Source organism: Macaca mulatta, chromosome 7, assembly GCF_049350105.2.
Source record: "Macaca mulatta isolate MMU2019108-1 chromosome 7, T2T-MMU8v2.0, whole genome shotgun sequence".
Classification (NCBI taxonomy): Eukaryota; Metazoa; Chordata; class Mammalia; order Primates; family Cercopithecidae; genus Macaca; species Macaca mulatta.
The window spans coordinates 93,955,471-93,982,753 of NC_133412.1; the positions used below are offsets into that span (position 1 = coordinate 93,955,471).

At 41.4% G+C, this 27,283-nt stretch overlaps 1 non-coding gene and 1 pseudogene across 1 annotated transcript; both read right to left on the reverse strand.

Moving 5' to 3' along the window:
• Nucleotides 1-27,283, reverse strand: part of LOC100428628 (cytoskeleton-associated protein 2-like) — a 34,266-nt pseudogene that overhangs the window by 756 nt on the left and 6,227 nt on the right.
• Nucleotides 9,930-10,033, reverse strand: LOC114679782 (U6 spliceosomal RNA). Its single transcript, XR_003731891.2, has one exon. It is a non-coding gene; the product is annotated as a U6 spliceosomal RNA (small nuclear RNA).

A 27,283-nucleotide genomic window follows, 5' to 3' on the forward strand; every position in this document is an offset into this window, starting at 1 on the left:
GGGAAGAAAATTAACAATTTGTTCTGTTTTCCAGGTTTTAGTGATGTGATCAGATTAGATATTGCATTCTAGTTCCTAGAGAAGCTTGATGACCGTGTAAATTAACCTCTATCAGTCAGATTAGGCTAGGCTCTGCTGTGGTAAATGCCAAAACCACAGTGGCTTAAAACCACAAAGGTTTGTTTCTCATACTCCGTGTCCAAAGTAGGCTGGCAAGGGGTTCTGTTCATTGCAAATGTTTAAGGTACCCAAGCTCATGGAGCGCCACCATTTTGAGATCCTACCCTGTCACTATGAAGGTTAAAGTTACCCACCCGCCCCCACTCTCGGAATGGAAGTAAGCATGAAGAATTCTTCATGGACTCTTAAATGCTGCCGTGAAGTGATACATTCATGTCACTTCCACCCATTCAATGGCCAAAGCAAGTCATATAGCCACACCCAACTTAAGGAAGGCCAGAAGGGCAATGCCTGCAAGGAGAGGGGAAGCAGAAATACTTCATTAAAAGAAACATAGTTGGCGGGGCTGGGAGGTTCACGCCTGTAATCCCAGCACTTTGGGAGACCAAGATGGGTGGATCACCTGAGGTCAGGAGTTCAAGACCAGCTTGACCAATATGGTGGCCGTCTCTACTAAAATTACAAAAATTAGGCCGGCATGGTGGTGGGTGCCTGTAATCCCAGCTACTCGAGAGTTGGAGACAGGAGAATTGCTTGAACCCAGGAGGCAGAGGTTGCAGTGAGCCAAGATCACACCACTGCACTCCAGCCTGGGAGACAAAGCGAGACTGTATCAAAAGAAAAAAGAAATGTATTAATAGTTTGTGGTGATTTTTGAACAGCTTAGCAGTTGAAATTTATCTGTTCCAGCAGTTATGCTCATACCTACTTCTTTGGTTTGGTTTCATGAACCCCTAAGTTCTTACTAGAAATTTTTCCTCAATAGGACTGGGACTCAGGAAACCTAGATTCTAATTCTGTTGCTTGGGCAAGTCAGACCTCTCTGAACTACATTTTGTTCACTTGGAGGTTATGGTAATAATATTTATTCTCTCTACCTTACTGGAGTATCAAGGCTAAAATAAAATCACACAAGGAAAAGTACTTTATTTATTTATTTTTTTTTTATTTTTTTTTTTTCTGAGACGGAGTCTCGCCTGTCGCCCGGGCTGGAGTGCGGGGGCCGGATCTCAGCTCACTGCAAGCTCCGCCTCCCGGGTTTACGCCATTCTCCTGCCTCAGCCTCCCAAGTAGCTGGGACTACAGGCGCCAGCCACCTCGCCCGGCTAGCTTTTTGTATTTTTTTTTTTTTTTAGTAGAGACGGGGTTTCACCGTGTTAGCCAGGATGGTCTCGAACTCCTGACCTCGTGATCCGCCTGTCTCCACCTCCCAAAGTGCTGGGATTACAGGCTTGAGCCACCGCACCTGGCTAGGAAAAGTACTTTAAAATTATAAACCACTTCAGGGGTTGAAAATAAATTGCCTGTAGAGGTAAGAAGTCGTTTAAATGATAATTTCTTAAAACTCAAGAGCCAGTTCAGCTATAGTTCTTCAATCATCAGTCTGCATTAGATAAACATAGTAGGAATTCAGGTTTTGAATATATGTTACAGTTCATGTAGACCTTGCAAAGTCTAAGAGTCTTAGATTAAACATTAAATTCTTAAAACCTTTCTGATAAAACCTTTTTCATCATATCCCTCTAGGGCATTGGTTCTCAGAGAAGGGTCATTTTGTTCCCTAGAGGATATTTTGCAAGGTCTGGAGACATATTTGTTAGTCACAACTGAGGAGTGGGGGAGGTGGGAATATGTAACAATGGAAGGCGCAGTAGATGAGAAGTCAGATTTGGGATTTAGTTCCAGTGCTACTAATGCCGCCTTCCTGTGCATTATCCTCTGCCAGCTGCAAGCAAAGACTATTTGAAACTTGTCCTGTGTTCCTCATTATTCCCCCTCCACACTGCCTATTGCCAGAGTCCCGGGCTGCTCCATGACAGCATTCTGCTTTGCTGCAGTGATTCCCAGCAACCACTGTATCTGCTTCTTTCTTCATCAGTTTGGCAGCCTCTGTGGAGGTCACTCATCTTACTTGAATGAGAACTTCACCGAAAGAAGAAACTGACAAGGTTTCCGCTGACATCAGTTTTTAAAGGCCGTAACCCCTATCTATTCTTTTAAACATTAAAGAAATCTAGTTCATGATATGTGGCTTAATATGCAGCAGTGGCACATTGGTGGTTGGCAAATTCTCCATGTGAATACATTTTACCCTCATTTCTTTGAAATTCTGTCATTTATTCTGGCTTTTAATACATGAATATAGACAACTGACGATATTTCACAAATGAACTTTTTCCATTTCTGAATCTGCCTTTTGGCAAGATGGCTCAGGTTTCTTGTCCAGGGCTGTGTCCTCTGCTGCCATCTCGTGGCCTCTTGGCTGCCCAGGTTGAGATCTCATAAAGCGCCTTCCCTAAGGTAATGTCGTTTGGCAGTGGCTTAGTTAGAGAAAGACTCTCCTCTCCATGGTGTGGGGCGCTACCCAAGTTCCTCCTCTGCAATGGGTCCCTGAGGGCAGCAGCACACTCAGCCTGGCTGGAAACCTGGGCCTCACAATGAGGCAGGAGGTGGAGGGCCCCTCCTGGTCTTCTGCAAACCCTTGGGCCTCTGTGTCTGTTACGCAGTCCTGGCCAGGAGCCACCAAATTCAGTGAACCCAACTGCCCACGGGTAATTGAAGCTGAGCGCCTGCTTGGCCTGAAGAATGCAGTCTCTTGCCCCTTGCCACCTGGGGCTGGGATGCTCTTAATTTCAGTAAGAAATGAAGAGTCTCCCATCAGGTTTTGGATTCTAGGCCCACACAAAATGGGCCTAGAGAAGAAAACAGAAGAGTGTGTTGCTCTGTGTCCACACCCTTCATCCTAGCGGGCCCAGCCAGTGCTGCCTCAAATTTGACATTTGATTGATGGACTGAGCGGGACAGAGGCAGTGGTGTTGTCGCTGAGTCACTGTTTCCTATAAATATGACAAGATCTATGTACTACAGTGATCAGAGGTCCATCACCAGGGAACTGGGAATGTGAGAGACTGCCCTGACCTGGGCTGCTGCTGCTGGTCACTGAGCAGTGAGCACAGGAGGTAAGGCAGGAAAATGTTTTTAGTTGCTATTTTTTTCACTGTGAACGTGAAATATATGTATATATACAACTATATATATATATACGCACATATATAGTTAAAAATCTTCCCATTGCTAACAGTAATTCGTACAACTTTCCCCTAGTTGTGAGCCCCCTCTCCTGACTCCACCCAGTTCCCATAACCCCTAATCCCAGCCTTCTCAAAAAAAAAAAAAAAGGGAGGAGGAAGAGAGGAGGAGCAGAAGGAGAAAGGGAAGGAGGAGGAGGAGGAAGAAGAAGACTGCTTTTGGTGTTTGCTTTAACCTGATGTCCTCATTATAATTCAGAAGGAAAGGCCTGCTCATCTAATTTCCTAGGGCCTCAGGCCAGAGACAGCCATACTTACAGGTAAATTGCTACTAGGCTGGCGTGTGTTGCTTCTCCTTAAAATTCAGATGCCATTTACTCTCATCTTCTGTTTCTTTTATGTTTTTCCTTGTTTGCCTATTTTTCTTTTTTCTGACTTATTTCATTTATATTTTGTGTTGCCTGTTTTTCCTGGATCCACTTAGCATCTAAATCTTTGGTTTATTTTTCTTATCAGAAAGCTTTTCCTAAGTTGTGTCCAGAGTTAATGGATTTTCTTTGTTGATTCTTGACAGTTTTCCCTTGCCATTATAAAGTTTTCTTGTTTTTACCCAAGTCCAAACTTCTACAATATAATTTTGTTTGCTTTGCCTCTTTATGTGCTCTCTTTATATATAAAGAAAATGCTATGTGCTCGCTCTTTTTTTTTTTTTTTTGGAGACAGGGTCTGGCTCTGTTGCCCCAGGCAGGAGTGCAGTATCGTGACCTTGGCTCACTACAACCTTCGCGTCCTGGGCTCAAGCCATCTTCCCACTTCAGCCTCCCACCTAGCTGGGACTACAGATGTATGCCACTACATCTGGCTAATTTTTGTATTTTTTGTAGAGAAGAGGTTTCATCATGTTGCCCAGGCAGGTCTCCAACTCCTGAGCTCAAGCGACCCAAGCCTCCCAAAGTGCTGGAATTACAGGTGCGAACCACCGTGCCCGGCCCAGTCTTATTCTTTATGTAAAGCTGAAGTCATAGCAAAGGAGAAAGAAATTATGCTTTTATAAACCTCAAATATAATTATGACGAAAAGAAATTGTTCTTTGCGTAACTAAGAAGTGAAACTGGGTCCAGTGGTTACTTGTTATAGAGAGGTCAACTTTAGACTGAAAAATAGAAACTGGACACCTTTCAAAAGATGAAATGCTTTCAAGTTGGGCTTTCAACCTCTGGATATGTTAGAGGTGTTTTGTGCAATAAACTTTATCATGCAATGACAGGTTATTGAAGCAAATATTCAAATATCAGCTGAGTGGTTGAATTAGATAACTTTTAATTTCTCTGCCAACACTCAGATTACATTAGCTTTTCAGCAGTGGTGATGTTTTTTAATTGACCCATCCATACTCTCCGATGTCTGGCCCTGGAGAAAATTGTAAAGTAAGATGCTAGTATTCCTCTAGTCCCTAGAACCGAGTGTTTCAGTCTTGGCACTATTGATATTTGGGCCAGATAATTCCTTTTTATGGAAGACTGGTGCATTGATTTGTAGAATGCTAAGCAGCAACCTTGGGCCCTATCTACTTGATGTCAGTAGCACCCCTCCCTCCAGTTGTGACAACCAAAAATATCTCTACACGTTGCCGGATGTCTCCTGGGAAGCAAAATTACTTCTTTCTTTGAAAAACAATGCCTTAGAAGGATATGATAAAGGTTTTAAGACGAACTTAATGTCTAATTTCTCAAGATCCTTGTACTTAAAAAGACCTACAAAGATCTACCATAACCAAACAGCACATCCAAAATATGAATTCCTGCCCTAGCTTTTTCCCCCTACTCCTCTTTTCTGAATTTTCTATGTTGTGTTATTGTTACCACATCAGGCCAATCTGGTTCAACTTTTATGTAGCAAAGTTGTGAGTTATTTCTCAGTTGCCATGGACCCCAGGTTGAAAGTCACGTAATCTGAGCATGTCCAGATGAACACATGTGCTACCTCAGGGGAAACCTGAGTGCTCAGACCAGGAAGGGTGGGGGCGACTGAATTGAGAAGCAGACACCGCATAACAGGATCCAGAAATCCAATCAGATGAGCTCTCTCATCACCCCATGGCAGGATCCAGTCATATCATGCCTCCTGGCATCATGTCATTGCAAAATGCAATCAGATCACACCTCATTACCCTATGCTTATAAAACCCAATGCAACCCCCAGCTCAGAGAGACAGGTTTGAGCATTTCCTCCTATCTCCTTGGCAGTTGAATCATGTTGCTTCCCTGCTTAAAAGCTTTTCAGTCCTCCCCATCGCCCACAAGATTAAGTCCAAGCATTTTTAAATGGTGCATGGACCTCTGTGATTTAGCTTCTGCCCACTCTTCCAGTGTCATCTCCCATGTCCCCTCTCTTGCTTTTCACGATTTGGTGATAGCAGTTTCAGGGAGGTAGCATTGACATTTTTTTTTCCTTACCAGAGCTTTCTATCTCATCTGTTTTTTCAGTCTCAAGAGTACATTCAGCATAATGCTGAATTAGGACAGCATACAAAGGGATCAGTATCACTTCCCAACTCTGTTAACTCTTCCAATGAAGACACGCAAGGAACTTGGACACAGGAAGGGGAACATCACACACCGGGGTCTGTTGTCGGGTGGGGGTAGGGGGGAGGGATAGCATTAGGAGATATACCTAATGTAAATGAGGAGTTTATGGGTGCAGCACACCAACATGGCACATGTATACATAAGTAACAAACCTGCATGTTGTGTGCACATGAACCCTAGAACTTAAAGTATAATAAAAAAGAAATAAAGAAAGAAAGAAAGAAAGAAAGAAAGAAAGAAAGAAAGAAAGGAAGAAAGAAAAAAGACATGCAAGGATAATGGTCTTTTAACATACCAGGCAATTTTAAAGTTTTATGTTGACATTGAGAACATCTCACTGGTATTAAAAACTTCAGCTCTTTAAATGTATAATTTGTTTAATCAAATTGCACCTTCTTTTTTTTCTTTTTTTTTTTTTTTTTTTTTTTTTTTGAGAAGGAGTCTCGCTCTGTCGCCCAGGCTGGAGTACAGTGGCGCGATCTCGGCTCACTGCAAGCTCCGCCTCCCGGGTTTACGCCATTCTCCTGCCTCAGCCTCCTAAGTAGCTGGGACTACAGGCGCCCGCCACCTCGCCCGGCTACTTTTTTGTATTTTTTAGTAGAGACGGGGTTTCACCGGGTTAGCCAGGATGGTCTCGATCTCCTGACCTCGTGATCCACCCGTCTCGGCCTCCCAAAGTGCTGGGATTACAGGCTTGAGCCACCGCGCCCGGCCTTGCACCTTCTTTTTTACACTTTGCAAGTATGGCGTGGTAAATACATTATATTTAATTAAGTAACTTGCCATAGTTTCTGTATTGGGGATATTAACATCATTGGTTGGATCTTTTGTTTTGTCATCTTGCTATTTTTCAGAATCTTGAAATAGCACATTTCCATGATGTCTATTCTCTTCAGTGCCTGTGGAAACATACATAAAAATGTGATGTCTATTCCCCATTTCTGGTTTTCCTGACTCTAGATTAACAGTTGTATCTCCAGCGTTTACTTCTTGGACTTATTCCTTGGTTGCACAAGCCTCCTCAATATTTTCTCCGAAACTGACATTTTCTTAACTCTTTGTTGTTAGAATATCTACAATTGTGTGTCACATCTCTTCAATAGGCTGAGCCCCTGCCAGAATGGCCTTCTCATAGATGGTGAGAATACTTTCAGTAGGACTTGGGGTTGGTTCAGTATGTGCAAGACATATTCAATATTTTACAAGATTTTTGGCATCTGGAATATTTTTAATCAGATTGTTCAGTGTGACCAGTATTTCTTCTTCTGGGCATCCTTCATTAGTTAGGTTTAGGCATTCAGAAAATGTGTTGCTTACCTTTTCAGTAAATAATTTTTGTTCATCTTCTATCATGGTAGTCCAAAAGGACCCAACTGGTTTTTCATTTTGTCCTTAAGGCTCACACTAGGTAACTATTCAGTTAGGAGGCCTTTTCAGCACTCTCTTTGCCAGCTTTCCACTCATTCAGATGAGCTTTTCTCTCTTCTGAGTTTTCTTTGGATTGAGTTGATCTACTATCAGCAGTTGGTTTTGCTATAGTATGTCTTCACTAGTCAATGGGTTTTGATTTTGCTATCAGTTTGGCATTAGACGATGAAGCACAAGCTGGGGGCATTGGCTCACACCTGTAATCCCAGGACTTTGGGAGGTTGAGGTAGGAGGATCCCTTGAGGCCAGGAGTTCAAGACCAGCCTGGCCAACATAATGGAGCCTATCTAAAAAAATAGGTTTTTTTTTTTTTTTTTTTGAGATGGAGTTTCACTCTTGTTGCCCAGTCTGGAGTGCAATGGCGCTATTTCAGCTCACTGCAACTTCTGCCTCCCAGGTTCAAGCAATTCTCCTGCCTCAGCTTTCCAAGTAGCTGGGATTTCAGGCTCCTGACACCATGACCGGCTAATTTTTGTATTTTTAGTAGAGACGCAGTTTCATCATGTTGGCCAGGCTGGTCCCAAACTCCTGACCTCAGGTGATCCACCCACCTGGCCTCCCAAAATGCTGAGTCACCGTGCCTGACCTAAAAAATAAATTGTTAAAACAATAAGATGAAGCAGGCCTGGCTACAATTTCACATGCTACGCTCCTTTTTTTTTTTTTTTCCTTTTTAAAATTTACTTTATTTTGGCAACCTCTTGTCCAATAGATCAGATGCTATGCTTATTGATTGTGCCTTATTTCTTTTCTATGTCCTGAGACAAACTGGTTTTGACCCTAGATAAAACTGTTTTTGATTGTAATAATTCTGTTTTATGAGACCTTTTCCTGATTGTAAACAAGGCTGAGGTTCTACCGATGCCTTCTTTCACAGTGTCCTGGGTATTATTGGATGACTTCTAATAAGAGATCACACAGACTTAGTGAGCACTACATTTGGTGTACCCCAGGTTACATTTAGTGTAACCTCCGGTCCTTGCACACGCTGTGAAAAAGTACACACTGTTGCACCTTGAGTTTTTGTTGTTTCAAAAAGTTCCAGGAAGAAGCAAAACAAAACCCCTTCCCTCCAGAGATGCCCTCTGAATTGGAGATGAATTTGGCAAACTCCCCACATTACCATACAAAAGTCCCACCCAAGGAGGAGTTTTTTGCCACTTTCTATTCATGTGATATACGAAGAAGCATGACTGATGACTTTACTCCACCTCTACATATGATGACTCAGCTAAGCAGCCCAATACAAGCCCTGTTTTTAGCTTTGTTCCGAGAGGAACTGTTTTGGGAATTATCCCCAGTATCCTCCTTACTTGTTGCAAGTAATGAAATCCCCTTGTTAAATTTTCCTTGGTTGTGGTCATTGGACTGTCACTGTCCAAGCAACCAAACTCACCCATTGTGTGGGTAACACTAGCAGTCGTGTTTGAGACTCTATTACTTTTCACTGTTACGCTGCTGGTGTTTATAGGCTGAGGCTCTGTGGCTTTAGGAATAGTAATTGAAAATTTCTTTGTTGCTGCAGAACTCTCATCTTTGACTTGTAGAGGTTTTCTAAGGGAATTAAACTTAGACTGAACAATTTAGCCTCAATAAGATTCCATCACAGACTTCTTGGGCGTGTCAGCCTCTTGCTTTTGTTTTTCTGCAATCATATGTTTCTGTTTACTATTATTGTTAAGGTGAAATGTCTTATATTAATGTCATATGTTGACATTGGGGGTCATCTTCAGTTGGTAACAACTTCAGAGTTTGATTATTATCCTCAAATTTATGTGTGACAATTACTATAGTTGAATTGGTCAGTTCATTAGAAGGTTTTAAAGGAATACAATTTTTACCACCATTGTATTGTTTTTGCTTCTCATGAGTTTGTTGACATTTTCTTTACCAGCCATTTCTGACTTAAGTTTCAAAATATTTGTCTTTTTTTTTTTTTTTTTTTTGAGACAGAGTCTTGCTCTGTCGCCCAGGCTGGAGTGTAGTGGCATGATCTCCCCTCACTGCAAGCTCTGCCTCCCGGGTTCACACCATTCTCCTGCCTCAGCCTCCCGAGTAGCTGGGACTACAGGCGTCCGCCACCACGCCCGGCTAGTTTTTTATATTTTTGGTAGAGACGGAGTTTCACGGTGTCAGCCAGGATGGTCTCAATCTCCTGACCTCGTGATCCACCCGCCTTGGCCTCCCAAAGTGCTGGGATTACAGGCGTGAGCCACCACGCCCGGCCCAATATTTGTCTCTTCTTGGAACTCGTCCTCAGATGTCACCACTCTCTGGCCTCTATTGAGGTTACGCAGCTATGGTAGCCAACTTACAGATTCCAGCTCAGGTCTTTACCATTCTCGGATGCAAAAAGCCTGGACATTCTCTGATTTTCCTGTTTGTATGCAAAAAATGTTTTTCTTCTTAACAGATGTTTCTCGAGTCTTTGTCTTTTTCGCTCTTTGAACATGAATTGGGCCTTGGAGGCCACTGCAGGTCCTGGAATATGGCTTGGGTATTTGTCACAGTCTGAGGTGAGGGGATGCATCTCCAGCTTTAACTGCAGATGTAGGACTCCAGGCCACAGCCAGTGAATACCGCCTATTTGTTTTCTTGTGTAGTGAAAATCACAATTCAATATTGGGTTCCACCCATTTTGCTTTGACTCATACTGTTTCCTTAGTGCTACTCAGCAATTAGTGAAATAATCTCTGGTACTGCACAAAATATGAAATGCTTCAAGAATTTGCATGTCATCCTTGCTCACAGGCCCTGCTAATCTTCTCTGTATTGTTTCTTTTTTTTTTTTTTTGAGACGGAGTCTCTGCCGCCCGGGCTGGAGTGCAGTGGCCGGATCTCAGCTCACTACAAGCTCCGCCTCCCGGGTTCACGCCATTCTCCTGCCTCAGCCTCCCGAGTAGCTGGACTACAGGCGCCCGCCACCTCGCCCGGCTAGTTTTTTGTATTTTTTAGTAGAGACGGGGTTTCACTGTGTTAGCCAGAATGGTCTCGATCTCCTGACCTCGTGATCCGCCCGTCTCGGCCTCCCAAAGTGCTGGGATTACAGGTTTGAGCCACCGCGCCCGGCCTGTATTGTTTCAATCTTAATATATGTGCTACTGAAGCAAGCACTAAATTATTTATTAATATGTATGACAGATTCCTCCATCTCATCCTTGCTTTATTCTCTCCCTCTACCTCCTTTTTTTTTTTTTTTTTTTTTCTTGTTCTTTTTGATTATCCCAAGGATGATGATGATGACAGCACTGACTCAGTGATGGGCTAGGTGAGGGTCAGGGCTGTTTGTTGTACACACTAGTGAGATGGCAATAAAAAAAAAAACTGTTCCCGGACCAAACTGAGGGTCGGGCTGCTATTTCTCAGGGTCTAATAATGAGATGCAGACGAACTGGGGAGGAAGAGAGTTGTTTGTTTGTTTGTTTGTTTGTTTTTTGAGACAGAGTCTCGGTCTGTCACCCAGGCTGGAGTGCAGTGGCATGATCTCGGCTCACTGCAACCTCTGCCTCCCAGGTTCAAGCAATTCTCCTGCCTCAGCCTCCTGAGTAGCTAGGATTATAGGCACCCACCACCACACTCGGCCAATTTTTTTGTATTTTTAGTAGAGACAGGGTTTCACCATGCTGGTCAGGCTGGTCTCGAACTCCTGACCTCAGATGATCCACCAACTTAGGCCTCCCAAATTGCTGGGATTACAGGCATGAGCCACCTTGCCCGGCCAGTGGAAGAGAGTTTTATTTCTATAACCGGTTACAGGGAGAAGGTCTGGAAATTATTGCCAGGCCAACTCAAAATTTTCCAGAGCTTATATACCTTCTAAGCTCTATGTCTATGTGTAAGTGTGCATTCGTCTAAATACATAAGTGATTTATTTCTTTTAATCTATAACTAAAGTCTGAGTCCTGAAGACTTTCCTCTGAAGCCTCAGTAAATTAGATTACTTAATCTAAATGGGTCCAGGTCTTGGGGTGATTACCCTTATCTTGCCTCCTGCTAAATCACAGAGGTTTGGGGAGTTCCTTCAGACCTCCAATAAACTTGTTTGTGGAGGCCTGGGGAGTTTCTTCAGACCCGCAATGAAACTTGTTTAATCCTAAATGGGTCCTGTTAAGAATTCCTTCATTATTTTGTCACGCTTTAAGGCCCAGGAAAGGCCTAGGCAAAACTCTTGATGGGCTTTTGCTAAATTCCAGCCTTTGTATAGAGCACTGGCTTTTTTTAGTTTTTAATATGTAACTAAACCAATCAGTCAGTACCGAAACAGTTGTGATAGAGGCCTGCATTAGTGAGACCTGGCCTGCCACAAAACCACGAGTCACAGTGATATGATGTCAAAATAACTGAGTTAAAAATTCTTACTTTAGCATATATATTTCTTACTTCCATTCTTTACTTAAGCTGTTGTATCCAGTCCTAGCCCCACGCCTGTCCTTCAGGACTCCCTCTGCTCAGTACTCACCCACTTTGGGAAGCTTCCCTTGGCCTTTCCGGCAACCATCATATTATGGTCTTCAATACTCCCTTAGTACTCTATACACAGTCTACACTTTAAAAAAAATTTTTTTTTTTTTGAGATGGTGTCTCACTCTGTTGCCCAGGCTGGAGTGTAGTGGCGCAATCTCAGCTCACTGCGACCTCTGCCTCCCAGGTTCAAGCAATTCTCTTGCCTCAGCCTTCCAAGTAGCTGGGAATTATAGGTGCATGCCACCAAGCTTGGCTAATTTTTGCATTTTCAGTAGAGACGGGATTTCACCATGTTGGCCAGACTGGCCTCAAACTACTGACCTCAGGTGATCCTCGGCCACCCAAAGTGCTGGGATCACAGGTGGGAGCCACCATGCCCAGCAAAAATTTTAAACTTTTTATGCAAAAAAAAAAAAAATCACAATAATGGTAAAGTTCAAATGAAAAGTTGAGGAAGGAAGGATGACAGAGAATAACATAGGTAAAAGATTGTTAGTATTAATATTGAAAAGAATTTTAAAAATTGATAAAGACAAAATAGCCAATTTACCAAAAAGAAAGAAATTTAAATGGCCAATAAATCTACGAAGGATTATTTATATTCATAGTAGTTAAATAAATGCAATTTAAAACAACAAGATGCTGACCAGGTGCACGTATCGTGCACATATAGTCCCAGCTACTCAGGACTCTGAGGAGGGAGAATGGCTTGAGCCCAGGAGTTTGAGGCCAGCCTGGGCAACATGATGAGGCTCTGTCTCTAAAAAACAAAAATAGGCCAGGCAAGGAGATTCCTGCCTATAATCCCAGAAATTTGGGAGGCCAAGGCAGAAGGACTGCTCGAGGCCAGGAGTTCTAGACCAACCTAGGCAACACAGTGAGACCCCCATCTCTACAGATGAAAAATCAGATGAGATAGTGGCACACACCTATAGTCCCAGCTACTCAGGAGGCAGAGGATTCCCTGAGTCCTTGAGCTGCAGTGAGCCATGATCTTGCCACTACACTCCATGGCTTGGGGGATAGAGTGAAACTCCATCTCTAAAAAAATAAAAAGAAAAAGAATTAAAGCAGTAAGATGCCATTTTATGCCAATAAGATCATTAACATTTTCAAACGCATAAACCCAGTGTTGATGATTATGCAAGGAAATGGGCACTTTCTTATATTTCTGGTAGGACTATAAATTGGTATAACTTTAATGGAAAGCAATTTAATGACTTGTATCTACAGATTAAGAATTGCCTACTTTGGCCCAGCCATTCTGCTTCTAAGAATTTTTCTCAGGAATAGAGTGCAGGGAGTACTTAATCCAGGGCCTGACAGGCAGGTTTGTTTCCTCCTTTCGGACCAGAGGCTACCACCGCTCACATGTTCCATCAGATCCTCGTTGGGGTCAAGAAGCATTCACACTTGATCCCCCTTCGTATTTATTAAATCCGGAGGTACTGGAGCAGTGCTGTATGTCCAGCATCTGGCATTGTTCAATCAAGATGTTAGTTGGGACAGAAGACATAAGCCAGAACCCTGGAAGAAACTGGGTCCCAATAATCAATCCAAGTTTCGCTGAGTGAAACTTGTATTGATTATTATAATAATCAATAAAGACAAAATATGTTATTTATATATTATTTATTTTATTTCTATTTTATCAATAAAGACAAAATTATATTACAATAATCTATAGTCAGTGAATATAGATTATAGCAAACTAAAAAAGGAGGTCCAGACTTCTAAATGACATGTTTCACCATAAAGCTGCTTACAATGAAGGTCGTCCTGAAGCCATCCACACAATTTTCCACTGAACCAGGAAATAGTTCTCCTCTAAATGCACAAAATCACTTTGATGTGTTGGGGATTACACCGATTATATGTGAAACTTGGGAGAAAAAAAAAAAAAAACTTTTCCCAGGAATAACCTTGGACATGTGCAAAGAGTTACTCGCTGAAATGTACATTACAGGATTAATTTTAAAAGCTTCAAAGGCAAACAGTCTAGATATCCAACAGTAAAGCAACTGACTTTTTTTGTTTGTTTTGTTTTGTTTTTTTGAGACAGGGTCTCACTCTGTCACTCAGGCTGGAGTGCAGTGGGACCATCCTGGCTCACTGCAACCTTTGCCTCCCGGGTTCAAGCGATTCTCATGCCTCAGCCACCTGAGTAGCTGGGATTACAGGTGTGCACCACCATACTTGGCAAATTTTTGTATTTTTTGTAGAAAGGGGGTTTCGCTACGTTGGCCAGGCTGGTTTTGAACTCCTGACCTCAAGTGATCCACCTGCCTTGGCTTCCCAAAGTGCTAGGATTACAGGCATGAGCCACCGCACCCAGCCCAGAGTATATTTTTAAGTGAAAAGCGTACTGCATTCAATTTTTAAATTGGCAAATGACTTGAATAGACATTTCTTCAAAGAAGATATACAAATTGCCAACAAGGACATGATAATGATGTTGAGTAGGGAATGCAATTCAAAACTACAATGAGATACCACTTTACCACTTCACACCCACTAGAAGAGCTATGGAAAATAGGCCAGCATGGTGGCTCATGCATTTAATACCAACAATTTGGGAGGCCAAGGTGAGAGGACGGCTTGAGCCTAGGAGGTCAAAACCAGCCTAGGTAACGTGGTGAGACCCCCATCTCTATAAAAATTTATTTAAAATTAGCTGGGCGTGGTGGCATGTGCCTGTATTCCCAGCTACTCAGGAGGCTGACGTTGGAGGAGCCCTTGAGCCTGGGAGGTCAAGGCTGCAATGAACCATGACCACACCACTGCACTCCAGCCTGGGCAACAGAGATCCTATCTCAATAAAAAAGGAAAATAACAAGTGTTGACAAGGATTTGGAGAAATTGGAACCCTCATATATTACTGGTAGGAATGTAGAATGCTGCAGTCACAGTGGAAAATAGTTTGGTGGTTCTTCAGTAGGTTAAGCACAGAATTACCATATGACCAGCAATTCCATTCATAGGTATATACCAAATGGGTGCTCAATTGCACATGAATGTTCATAGCAGCACTATTCACAATAGCAGAGTGGAAACAACTCACATATCCATCAACTGATGAATGAATAAGCAAAATGTGGTATATACCCATATGATGAAACGACATTTATTATTTAACCATGCTACAGCATATATGAACCTATATAATATTACGCTAAGTGAAAAAAGCAGACACAGCCACATATTGTATGATTTCATTTATATGAAGTAGCCAAAACAGACAAATCCATGGAAATGGAAGAGCATATTAGGGTTAGCAGGAGCTGGGGAAAGGAGAGAATGGGGAATGAATGCTTATAATGGCTATGGAATTTTAAAATGATGAAAATTTTATTGAACTACAATAGATAATGGTGATGTTGCACAACACTGTGAATGTACTAAATGCCACACTGAATTGTGCACTTTAAAATGATAAAATGATGAATTTTATATTATGTGAATTTTACCACAAGAAAAAAAAAAGCATCTTACAAAACAGTAGAGGGCCGGGCACAGTGGCTCACGCCTGCAATCCCAGCGCTTTGGGAGGCCAAAGCGGGCAGATCACTTGAGGCCAGTTTGAGACCAGCCTGGCCAACATGGTGAAACCTCATCTCTACCGAAAATACAAAAATTAGCCGGGCATGGCAGCGCACACCTGTAATCCCAGATACTTGGGCGGCTAAGGCAGGAGACTTTCTTGAGCCTGGGAGGTGGAGGTTGGAGTGAGCCAAGATTATGCCACTGCACTCCAGCCTGGGCAACAGAGTGAGACCCTGTCTCAAAAAAAAAAAAAAATCCACGGTAGAAATAGTCTTGTTTTTCTAGAAGTATATGCACAGAAAAAAATGGTGTAAAGATAAATATCAAATTACTCTAGTTGTCCATGGGTGGTCATTTAGGACTAATGTTCTAATTTTTCTACAGCAATCCTAGATTACTTGAGTACTTTTAAAACATGCTGTAGAATAATATCTAATGAAACAGGGGAAGTGGCCATCATATATTTGTATATTATTAATCCAAAACACTATATCTGAGTGATCCCAATTTGCACACAATGTGTGCAAAAATACACACATTGCGTAGAAAAAAACCTACTGAAAGAATATATGCCAATATGTTACTAGTGGTTTTCAATGGAGTGATCATAAGTTAATTTTATTTACTGTTTAAAAAATATATTTTCAAAATTTCTCTAGTGAATATACATTACTTTTTGTTGTTTCATTTTAATTTTTATATTTTCTTTTACTTGTGTGTATGTGACAAGGGATCACTCTGTCACCCAGGCTCTGGACTACAGTGGTACAATCACAGCTTACTACAGACTTGACCTCCGGGCTCAGGTGATTCTCCCACCTCAGTCTCTTGGGTAGCTGGGACAACAGGCACACGCCACCATGCCCACTAATTTTTTGTATTTTTACGGGATTTCACCATGTTGCTCAGTCTGGTCTCAAACTCCTGGACTTAAGCAATCCACCCATCTCGGCCTCCCTAAGTGATGGGATTATAGGCGTGAGCCACTGCACCCAGCCATATATTACTTTCATAATCTGAGTTTTAAATATTTTTTAAAAGATTCTCTTGGCCAGGCGCGGTGGCTCACGCCTGTAATCCCAGCACTTTGGGAGGCCGAGGCGGGTGGATCACGAGGTCAGGAGATTGAGACCATCCTGGCTACCATGGTGAAACCCCGTCTCTACTAAAAATACAAAAAACAAATTAGCCCGGTGTGGTGGCCGACGCCTGTAGTCCCAGCTACTCGGGAGGGTGAGGCCCGAGAATGGCGTGAACCCAGGAGGCAGAGCTTGCAGTAAGCCAAGATGGCGCCACTGATTTCCAGCCTGGGCGACAGAGGGAGACTCCGTCTCAAAAAAAAAAAAAAAAAGATTCTCTTATATATATTGAGCCCAATATTATCAACATATTGAGCTAAAAATTCTCTCTTTTTTCTTTCTTTTGTTTTTTTGAGACAGAGTCTCGGTCTGTCACCCAGGCTGGAGTATAGTGGCATGATCTCGGCTTGCTGCAACCTCCACCTCCCGGGTTCAAGCAATCCTCCTGCCTCAGCCTCCCAAGTAGCTGGGATTACAGGTGTGCACCACTGCACCTGGCTAATTTTTGTATTTTTAGTAGAGACGAGTTTTCAACATGTTGGCCAAACTGGTATTGAACTCCTGACCTCAAGTGATCCATCTCTCTATGCCTCCCAAAGTGTTAGGATTACAGGCATGAGCCACTGTGCCTAGCTCCCAACATTCTTCTTACTGGTTAAATGAAACCTTTAGTTGGGGGGAAATTGAAAGAGTTTTAAAGATAAATAACATTGAACAATTTAGAAACTATTAAAATGAAGGAGGAAGAGTGAGGAGGAGTATGTTCAGAGAGACCAGTAAACATGTGCTTAGACATTTTTTAAAAATCTGAGCTGGGAACATGGCTCACACCTGTAATCTCAGCTACTTGGGAGGCTGAGGCAGGAGGATCCCTTGAGGCCAGTAGTTCAAGACCAGCCTGGGCAACATAGTAAGAACTCCTCCCCCTGCCAACATCTCTAAAAAATAAAGAAAACAAATGCTGGCCAGGTGTGGTGTCATCCGTATATAGTCCCAGCTACTCAGGAGTCTGAGGAGAGGATCTCTTGGGCCCAGGAGTTTGCGGCCAGCCTGGGCAACATGGTGAGACTCTGCCTCTAAAAACAAAAAATAGGGCTGGGCACAGTGGCTCATGGCTGTAATCCTAGCACTTTGTGAGGCCGAGGTGGGCAGATCACCTGAGGTCAGGAGTTCGAGACCAGCCTGACCAACATGGAGAAACCCCGTCTCTACTAAAAATACAAAATTAGCCAGACATGGTGGCGCATGCCTGTAATCCCAGCTACTCGGGAGGCTGAAGCAGGAGAATCGCTTGAACCTGGAAGGTGGAGGTTGTGGTGAGCCAAGATCGCGCCATTGCACTGGGCAATAAAAGCGAAACTCCATCTCAAAAAATAAATTAATTAAATAAATAAAAATAGGCCCGGCATAGTGGTTCAAAGGGCAGGGGAAAAAAGAAATTTAAAAAAAACCTCTTGCATAGTTGTCTAGCAGAGTCAAAGATATTATTGTAGGAGAGAAGTTCCTTTTGCTGTAAAGACAGGGTCACCCTTTGTCACCCAGGCTGGAGTTCAGTGGCACAATCGTAATTCACTGCAGCCTTGAACTCCTGGCCTCAATAGTTCCTCTTGCCTCGATCCTCCCACTTAGGCCTCCCAAGTAGCTGATTCTACAGGTATCAGCCACCATGCCTAGCTGAGGAGTATCTTTCAAAAATGGAAGAGAATGAGGACACCACAAAATTATATTAGAAGATAGAGACTAAAAGTTGCTTTTGCAGTAAAGTTGCTTTTGCAAAACACAGAGCCAGGGAGTTTAAAAAGAACTTAGAAAAGGAGTAAGAGAACTGCATCCAAATTTGTGACCTCTGATTTTGGCTGGCCACTGGGTTGCAGGACAAATGGGCTGCAAGTGTGGTTTGTGTTCATGAAAAGGCCTTCAGAAGGGGTCTGGGGTAATAACAGTTATGCACAATCATGTAGTATCTACAATGATAATAATAAAGATACTCACATGTTATAACAATATTTACATAGACCTTTGTCATGCTTAGTATTAACATATATTTGGCACTGCCCTAAGCATTTTAGTGTTTTAACTCATTTAGTCCTCACAGTACCCATAAGAAGCAAGCACTGTTATCATCTCTGTTTTACACATAAAGAAAAATGAAGCACAGGAAGGTTGAGTAATGTCTCAGATTACTAATGTCACGTAACTAGTAAAGGACAGAGCCAATTTGTATCCAGGTGACTTTACTCTGGAATTCATGCTCTTAACCACTGTATTTTACACTGCCTCTGCAGCCAAAATATCCCCTCAGGCAGTAGTTCACAAAGTGTAGTATAGTCTTTTCAAGAAGTCTAGGAGGTCAAAACTATTTTCATAATAATATCAAGATTTTTTTTCTTTCTTTTTTTTTTTGGCACAATCTCGCTCTGTTGCTTAGGCTGGAGTGCAGTGGTGCGATCTCGGCTCAGGGCCATCCCCACCTCCTGGATTCAAGCGATTCTCATGGCTCAGCCTTCTGAGCAGCTGGGACTACAGGCATGCGCCACCACGCCCAGCTAATTTTTGTATTTTTTTGGTAGAGGTGGGATTTTCCCATGTTGGCCAGGTTGGTCTCAAGCTCCTGGCCTCCAGTGATCTGCCTGCTTCAGTCTCCCAAAGTGCTGGGATTACAAGTGTGAGCCATGGTACCCTGCCTAATACCAAATTGTTTTGTTTTGTTTTGTTTTGTTTTGCCTATTTTACTCTCATTCTGAGTATGCAGAGGAGTTTTCCAGAGGCTACAAGACATGTGATAACATCATCACTCTAATGGCTAACAGCAAATGTGCTTGTATAGTCTTGTATTTTCTAGAAGTTTCTATAGTAAACTATTTGGGGTCCTGAAATCAAAAAGTTTGAGAACCATTGCTCTAAGGTAAAGGCAACATGATTTCTCAAGAGATAATCTATACCAATTGCCAGAATTCATCTATTCATTCAGTCAGTCAGTCAATATATAACTATCAAGCACTACATTCTAGGCACTGTGCTTAGTGTGGGGATTACAGTGGTGAGCAAGAATGGTATGGTCCCTAGACTTATATAGTGCAATGGTCTTAAAACATTAGAGTGCAGAGGAATCCCTTGGTATGTTAATCAAAAATGCAAATTCTGGAGCTCCATCCCAGAGATGTTGAGATCTTTAGTTGATCCTGACACAAAAGAACCTACATTGAAAAACATTGTTCTAGTGGTTGTTTAGCCTGAAGAGAAAACCTGATGAAATGAAAATGATCACCATATATAAAGACCTATGTGACTCCAGAGAGCAGAATAGCTACCAATAGGTAGAACCTAACCTGAAGACAGGTTTCTACCCAATATTAGGAATGGTCACTCAGCTGAGGCAGTGGGCTCCCAACCAACTGCAAATTTTGAGTCCAGTAGACAGCCATCCCAAAGACATTGTCATAAGGATTCCCACATTGGATGTGACATTTTTCCATATGACCTCCAACCATAAGGGAATATAACAAGAACCAAGAGGGATTGATGAATACTGTGACTTAAGAAATAAACCCTCAGAATCTCCAAAGTGATAAGTGTCTTTTGTATTCTAAGGAGATAACTGGTGGCTGGAGCCTGGACAGCTTTAGGATAGGGGCTGGATGCCAGAGAACCAACCATGTAATTAGAGGGTTGGAACTTTCAGCCAGTGCTTCTGCCACCACCATGAGGGGAGAAGAGCTGAAGTTTGTGTTGATCACCAATGGCCAATGAATCAATCATGCCTACGTAATAAAGCCTTCATAAAATCGTAAAAGAATGGTGTTTGGAGTGCTTCACGGTTGCTGAACGCTGAAGGGTGGGGTGCTCCCAGGGGACAAGGAGCTTCCATGACTCTTTCCCCATACCTTGCCCTATGTACTTCTTCATCTGGCTGTCCATCTGTATACTTTGTAATACTCTTGCTAATAAATCAGTAAACATTAAGTAAGTGTTTATCTGATTCTGGAAGCTGCTCTAACAAATTATCAAACCTGAGATGGGGTCAAGGGAACCTCCAATTTATAGCTAGTTGGTCAGAAATTCCAAAGATCCAGATTTGCCACTGGCATCTGAAGTCTGTGGGACTGAGCCCTTAATTTGTGAAATCTGACCCTAACCCCAGGTAGATAGTGTCAGGACTGAATTAAATTGTAAGACACCCAGTTGATGTCAAAGAATTGGTTGGTATGAAAGAAAAATTCACATATCTTGTTCCAGAAGTGTTATGTTGAGAGCATAGTAGGAAAAAAGTTTGTCTTTTTCCTATTACACAAAAGATGTAACTGATTTAATGCACTGTTTTAACCATTCATTTTCCCCAACAGACTGTGTCAAATCAAATTATAAGACAAATTCCAAAGTGAACACATAGGCTAGAACAGTCTATAAGAGCTGGCCAAAGTTCAAGGACTTTGAGGATGAGAGAATGAGGACTTTGAAAATGAGGAAAAAACGGAACAGCTTCCCAGACTTTCCCATGTTACTCATGGAATGGCACCTAAAGTTCAGTGACTTCATTAGTAAGGGCAGAAAACAGCAGATCTTTCTTCTTTTTGGGACCTTGGGAGAGGGTGTTTACCAGACTTAGTCACAACAACTAACAACACCTGCATTCTAGGTTCATATATTCTTTCTGTGCCATAGAAATACAACATAGTTATGAAACACATACGAAGCATTTTATATAACTTGGCTAGTTCTGAGTTTTGTTTCTTGCTGAGCTATTCGGCCTAGTCAAGATTTCAGTACAGCAAATTTAGCCATGGCCTACATACTTTAGGGAGTCTACATGCACAAACATTAACCCTTGGAAGCAAACACTATTATCTCCATTTTAGGAAAGACTATTGTTAATTTTATAAGTCACTCTTTATTTCACTTGGAAAATAGGAGAATCCAATTGAAAACTGATTCATCTTCCCTTACCAAAGTTATCAAACTACTTGGATCTGTAGCCTGCCTACCTTCTCACCTATTACAGTAGATAAATTTTTCTCACTACTATCAAAGAACCAATCCCCCCATTTGTATACTAGACTCCAATCTCTCTTCTTTACTCACAGATTTTGCTCCTCTGATTATACCCTCTCTATTCTGCATCATCAAATTATTCCTCTGTAGGATTATTCCTATTATTCTAAAAATATGTTATAGTATCTCCCATCTTTATAAAAAGGTTGTTTCAGTTGAAGGATTTCATCACCACCAGATGTGTCTTACAACAAATGCTAAAAAGAGTTATTTAAGCTGACAGAAAAGGATGCAAATTAGTAACACAAAAACATATTAAAGTATAAAACTCACTGATAAAAGTAAGTACACAGTCAAATTCATAATACTCTAATACTGTAATTTTGGTATATAAGTCACTTATATCTTTAGTATGAAGGCTAAAAGACAAAACTATTAAAAACAATAATAGCTGATTAGTTCATTAAGGGATATTCAATATAAAAAGATGTAAATTGTGTCATCAAAAATGCAAAATGAGAAAGTGGAGTAAAAGTGTAGAGTTTTTTTGTAATCAAAGTTATTATCAGCTTAAAATAGCTTGTTATAACTATTAGAAGTTTTTATAAGCCTCATGGTAACCACAAAGCAAAAACCTATTGTAGATACACAAAAAATAAAGAGTAAAAAATCAAAACATACCACTACAGAAATCTCTTAACCACAAAGGAAAATAGCAAAAGTGGAAGAAAGGAACAAACGATCCACAACCAACCAGAAAACAATTAGCAAAATGGCAGTTAAGTCCTAACTATCAGTTATTACCCTGAATGTAAATGTAGTAAATTATCCACTCAAAAGACATACAGTGGCTGAATGGATTTTTTTAATTAAAAAAGACCCAATTATATGCTGCCTACAAGAGACTCACTTCACCTGTAAGAAGACACATAAACTGAAAGTGAAGGGATGGAAAAAGACATTTCATGCAAGTGGAAACAAAAGCAAGCAGGAGTAGCTGTACTTATATCAGATAAAACAGACTTTAAATCAAAACTATAAAAAGAAGGCCAGGCACAGTGGCAACCCCTGTAACACTAGCATTTTGGGAGGCCAAGGCAGATGGATCACCTGAGGTCAGGGGTTTAAGACCAGCCTGGCCAACATGGTGAAACCCCATCTCTACTAAAAATACAAAAATTAGCTGGGCATAGTGATGGGCACCTGTAATCCTAGCTACTCAGGAGGCTGATGCATAAGAATCACTTAAACTCGGGAGGTGGAGGTTGCAGTGAGCTGAGATCAGGCCACTGCACTCCAGCCTCGGTGGCAAGAGTGAAACTCCATCTAAAAAAAAAAAATTATAAAAAGAGACAAAGAAGGTCATTATGTAATGAAACAAGTCAATTCAATATTCAGTAAGGGGGTACAACAATTGTAAATGTATATTCACCCAACATCAAAGCTCCTAAACAGGGGTCCTCAACCCCTGGGCCACAGACCAGTACCCATGGGTGGCCTGTTAGGAACTGAGCCACACAACAGGATATAAGCAGCAGGTGAGTGAGCATTACTGCCTGAGCTCCACCTCCTGTCAGATCAGCAGTGGCATTAGGTTCTCATAGGAGTGTGAACCCTATTGTGAACTGTGCATGTGAGGCATTTAGGTTGCGCACTCCTTATGAGAATCTAATGCCTGATGATGATCTGAGATGGAACAGTTTTATCCCAAAACCATCTGTCCTCCCCCTCCCCACCCATGGAAAAATTGTCCTCCATGAAACCAGTCCCTGGTGCCAAAAAGGTTGGAGACTGCTGCTCCTAAATATATAAAGCAAATATGGATAGATCTGAAAGGAAAAATAGACTATGATACAGTAATAATAGAAGACTTCAATATCCCACTTGAAGCAATGGAGAAATCACTCAGACAGAAAATCAATAAGGAAACATTGGACTTAAACTACACTCTGAACCAAATAAACTTAACAGATATATACAGATTTGACATACATTCAACAATAGCAGAATACACATTCTTCTCAAGTGCACATAAAACATTCTTCAGGATAGATCATATGTTAAACCACAAAACAGGCCGGGCGTGGTGGCTCAAGCCTGTAATCCTAGCACTTTGGGAGGCCGAGACGGGCGGATCACGAGGTCAGGAGATCGAGACCATCCTGGCTAAAACGGTGAAACCCCGTCTCTACTAAAAAATACAAAAAACTAGCCGGGTGAGGCGGCGGGCGCCTGTAGTCCCAGCTACTCGGGAGGCTGAGGCAGGAGAATGGCCTGAACCCGGGAGGCGGAGCTTGCAGTGAGCTGAGATCCAGCCACTGCGCTCCAGCCTGGGGGACAGAGCAAGACTCCGTCTCAAAAAAAAAAAAAAAAAAAAAAAAAACCACAAAACAAGTCTTAATAAATTTATGAAGAATGAAATTATCTCAAGTGTGTTTTCTGCCTACAATGGTATAAAACTAGAAATCTGTAACAAGAGAAACTTCAGAAAATTCACAAATACATGAAAATTAAATACTATGTTCCTAGACAACTAATGGGTCAATGAAGAAATTAAAAGGGAATTTAAGAGGCCAGGCACAGTGGCTCACACTTGTAATCCCAGCACCTTGGAGAGCCAACGCAGGAGGATTGCTTGCGCATAGGAGTTTGAGACCAGCTTGGGCAACATAGCAAGACCCCCATCTCTAAAAAATCCAGGGGGGCAGTGGATTAAAAATATCTTGAGACAAATGAAAATGGAAACACAACATATTAAAATTTATGAGATGCATTAGCTGTGTGTGCTGGTACACACCTGTAGTCTCAGCTACACAGGAGGCTAAGGCAGGAGGATAACTTGAGTCCAGGAGTTGGAGTCTGCAGTGAGCTATGATCACACCACTGGACTCCATCCTAGGTGAAAGAGTGAGATCCTGTCTCTAAAAAACAAAAACAAACATTTACAAGATGAGCAGCAGAGGTCAATAGCAATAAATGCCTAAAAAGAAGAAAGATCTCAAATAAAAAACCTAATATCTCATTGCATTTCAAGAGACTAGAAGAACAAGAACAAACTAAGCTCAAATTTAGTAGAAGAAAGAAAGAAATAAAAATAAGAGTGGAAATAAATGAAATAGAGATTATAAAAACAAAAAGTATTAACAAAACATATTAGTCCATTTTCACACTGCTGATAAGATACCCAAAAATGGGCAATTTACAAAAGAAAGAGGTTTAATGGACTTACAGTTCCATGTGGCTGGGGAAGTCTCACAATCATGGTAAAGGCAAGGAGGAGCAAGTCACATCTTACACAGATGGCAGCAGGCAAAGAGAGAGTTTGTGCAGGGAAACTCTGCTTTGTAAAGCCATCAGATCTTGTGAGGCTTATTCACTATTACAAGAACAGCACAGGAAAGACCTGCTCCCATGATTCAATTACTTCCCACCAGGTCCCTCATTCAACATGTGGGAATTCAAGATGAGATTTGGGTGGGGACACATCCAAACCATATCACAAAATGACGAGTTTATTTTTTAAAAAGATAATCAAAATCAGTAAACCTTCAGCTAGATTAAGAAAAAAAAGAGAAGACTCAAATAAATAAATCAGGCCAGGCACAGTGGTTCACATCTCTAATCCCAGCACTTTGGGAAGCTGAGGTGGGAGGATCACTTGAGACCAGGAGTTCAAGACCAACCTGGGGAACAAAGCAAGACCCTGTCTCTACAGAAAATAAAGAAAACTTAGCTGGGCATGGTGGCTTGTGCCTGTAGTCCCAACTACTTGGAAAGCTGAGGCAGGGGAATTCCTTGAGCCCAGGAGTTCAAGGCTGCAGTGAACTATGATCACACCATTGCACTCCAGCCAGGGTGACAGAGTGAGACCCTGTCTCAGATAAATAAATAAAATCAGAAATGAAAAAGGAGATATTACAACTGATACAGTAGAAATAAAAAGGATCATAGGAGACTATTATAAGCAATTATATGTAAACCAATTGGATAACCTAGAAGAAATGGATAATTCATAGACACATATAATCTACCAAGATTGAAGCTTGAAGAAACAGAAAATGTGAAGAAACCAATAACAAGTAGGAAGACTAAAAATAATAATAAATCTTCCATCTAAAAGCCCAGGACCTGATGGTTCACTGATGAATTCTACCAACAATTTAAAGAACTAATACCAATCTCTCTCAAACTCTTTCAAAAAAATTGAAGAGGAGGCAATACTTTCAAACTCATCTTATGAGGCCAGCATTACCCTGATACCAAAGCCAGATAAGGACATTACAAAAAAAGAAAACTACAGACCAATATTCCTGATAAACATAGACGCAAAAAATCCTCAGTAAAGGTTCTCACTTATCTGTGGAAGCTAAAAATTAAAACAATTGACCTCATGGACATGGAGATAGAGAGTAGAAGAATGGTTACCAGAGGCTGAGAAGAGTAGTCAGAGTGAGGGGAGGGGGATGGCTAATGGGTACAAAAAATAGTTAGAAAGAATAAATAAGACCTAGTATTTTCTAGCACAACAGAGTAAAAGATAATCTAATTGTACATTTAAAAATAACTAAAAGAATATAATTGGATTGTTTGAAACACAAAGGATAAATGCTTGAGGTGATGGATACCCTATTTACCCTGATGTGATTATTATGCATTACATACCTATATGAAAATATCTCCTGTAACCCATATATATATATACCTATATATATACACCATAAATATATATACCTACTATGTACCCACAGAAAATTTAAATTTAAAAAAACCCTCAATAAAATACTGGCAAACAAAATTCAACAGCCCAGAAGAAAAGATGATTCACCATGATCCAGTGAGACTCATCCCTGAGATGCAAGAAAGGTTCAAAACACGCAAATTAATAAATGTGATACAACACAGTAACAGACTGAAAGGGAAAAACCATATAATTATTGCAATAGATCCAGAAAAAGTATTTTAAAAAATCAACATTATTTCATAATAAAAACTCAACAAATTAGATATACAAAGAATGTACCTCAACACAATAAAGACCATATACAACTAACCCACAACTAACATCATACTCAATAACATCATACTCAGTAAGGAGAAGTTGAAAGTTTTTCCTCTAAGATCAGGAACAAGACAAGGAGGCTACCTCTGGCCAGTTCTATTCAACATAGTACTAGAAGTCCTAGCCAGAGCAATAAGCCAAGAGGAAAAAACAATAAAATGCATCCAGATTGGAAAGAAGGCAGTCAAATTATCTCTGTTTGCAGATAGCATGATCTTATATATAGAAAACTCTAAAGATTCCACAGAAAAACTGCTGGAACTAATAAATGAATTCAGTAAAGTTGAAGTATACATAATCAATTACAAAAATCAAGTGTTTCTATACACTAACAGTGAACTGTCTGAAAAAGAAATCAAGAAAACAATCCCATCTGCAATAGCTACAAAAAAATAGGCCAGGTTCAGTGGCTCATGTCTGTAATTACAGCACTTTGGGAGGCTAAAGGAGGATCACTTGAGCCCAGGAGTTCAAAATCAGCCTGGGTAATATGGTGAAACCCCACCTCTACAAAAAAAAGAAACAAAACAAAACCTTAGCTGGGCATAGTGGCACATGGATGTGCTTCTAGCTACTCAGGAGGCTGAGGCAAGAGGATTGCTTCAATCCAGGAGGCTGCAGCTGCAGTGAGCCATGTTCATTCTACTGCATTCCAGCCTGGGTGACAGAGTGAGACCATCTTAGAAAATAAAATAAAATTTGCCAGGCACAGTGGCTCTCGCCTGTAATCCCAGCACTTTGGGAGGCTGAGGCGAGTGAGGTCAGAAGTTCAAGACCAGCCTGGCCAACATGATGAAACCCTGTCTGTACTAAAAATACAAAAATTAGCTGGGTGTGGTAGTGCACACCTGTAGTCCCAGCTACTAGAGAGGTTGAGGCAGGAGAATCACTTGAACCTGGGAGGCAGAGGTGGCAGTGAGCTGA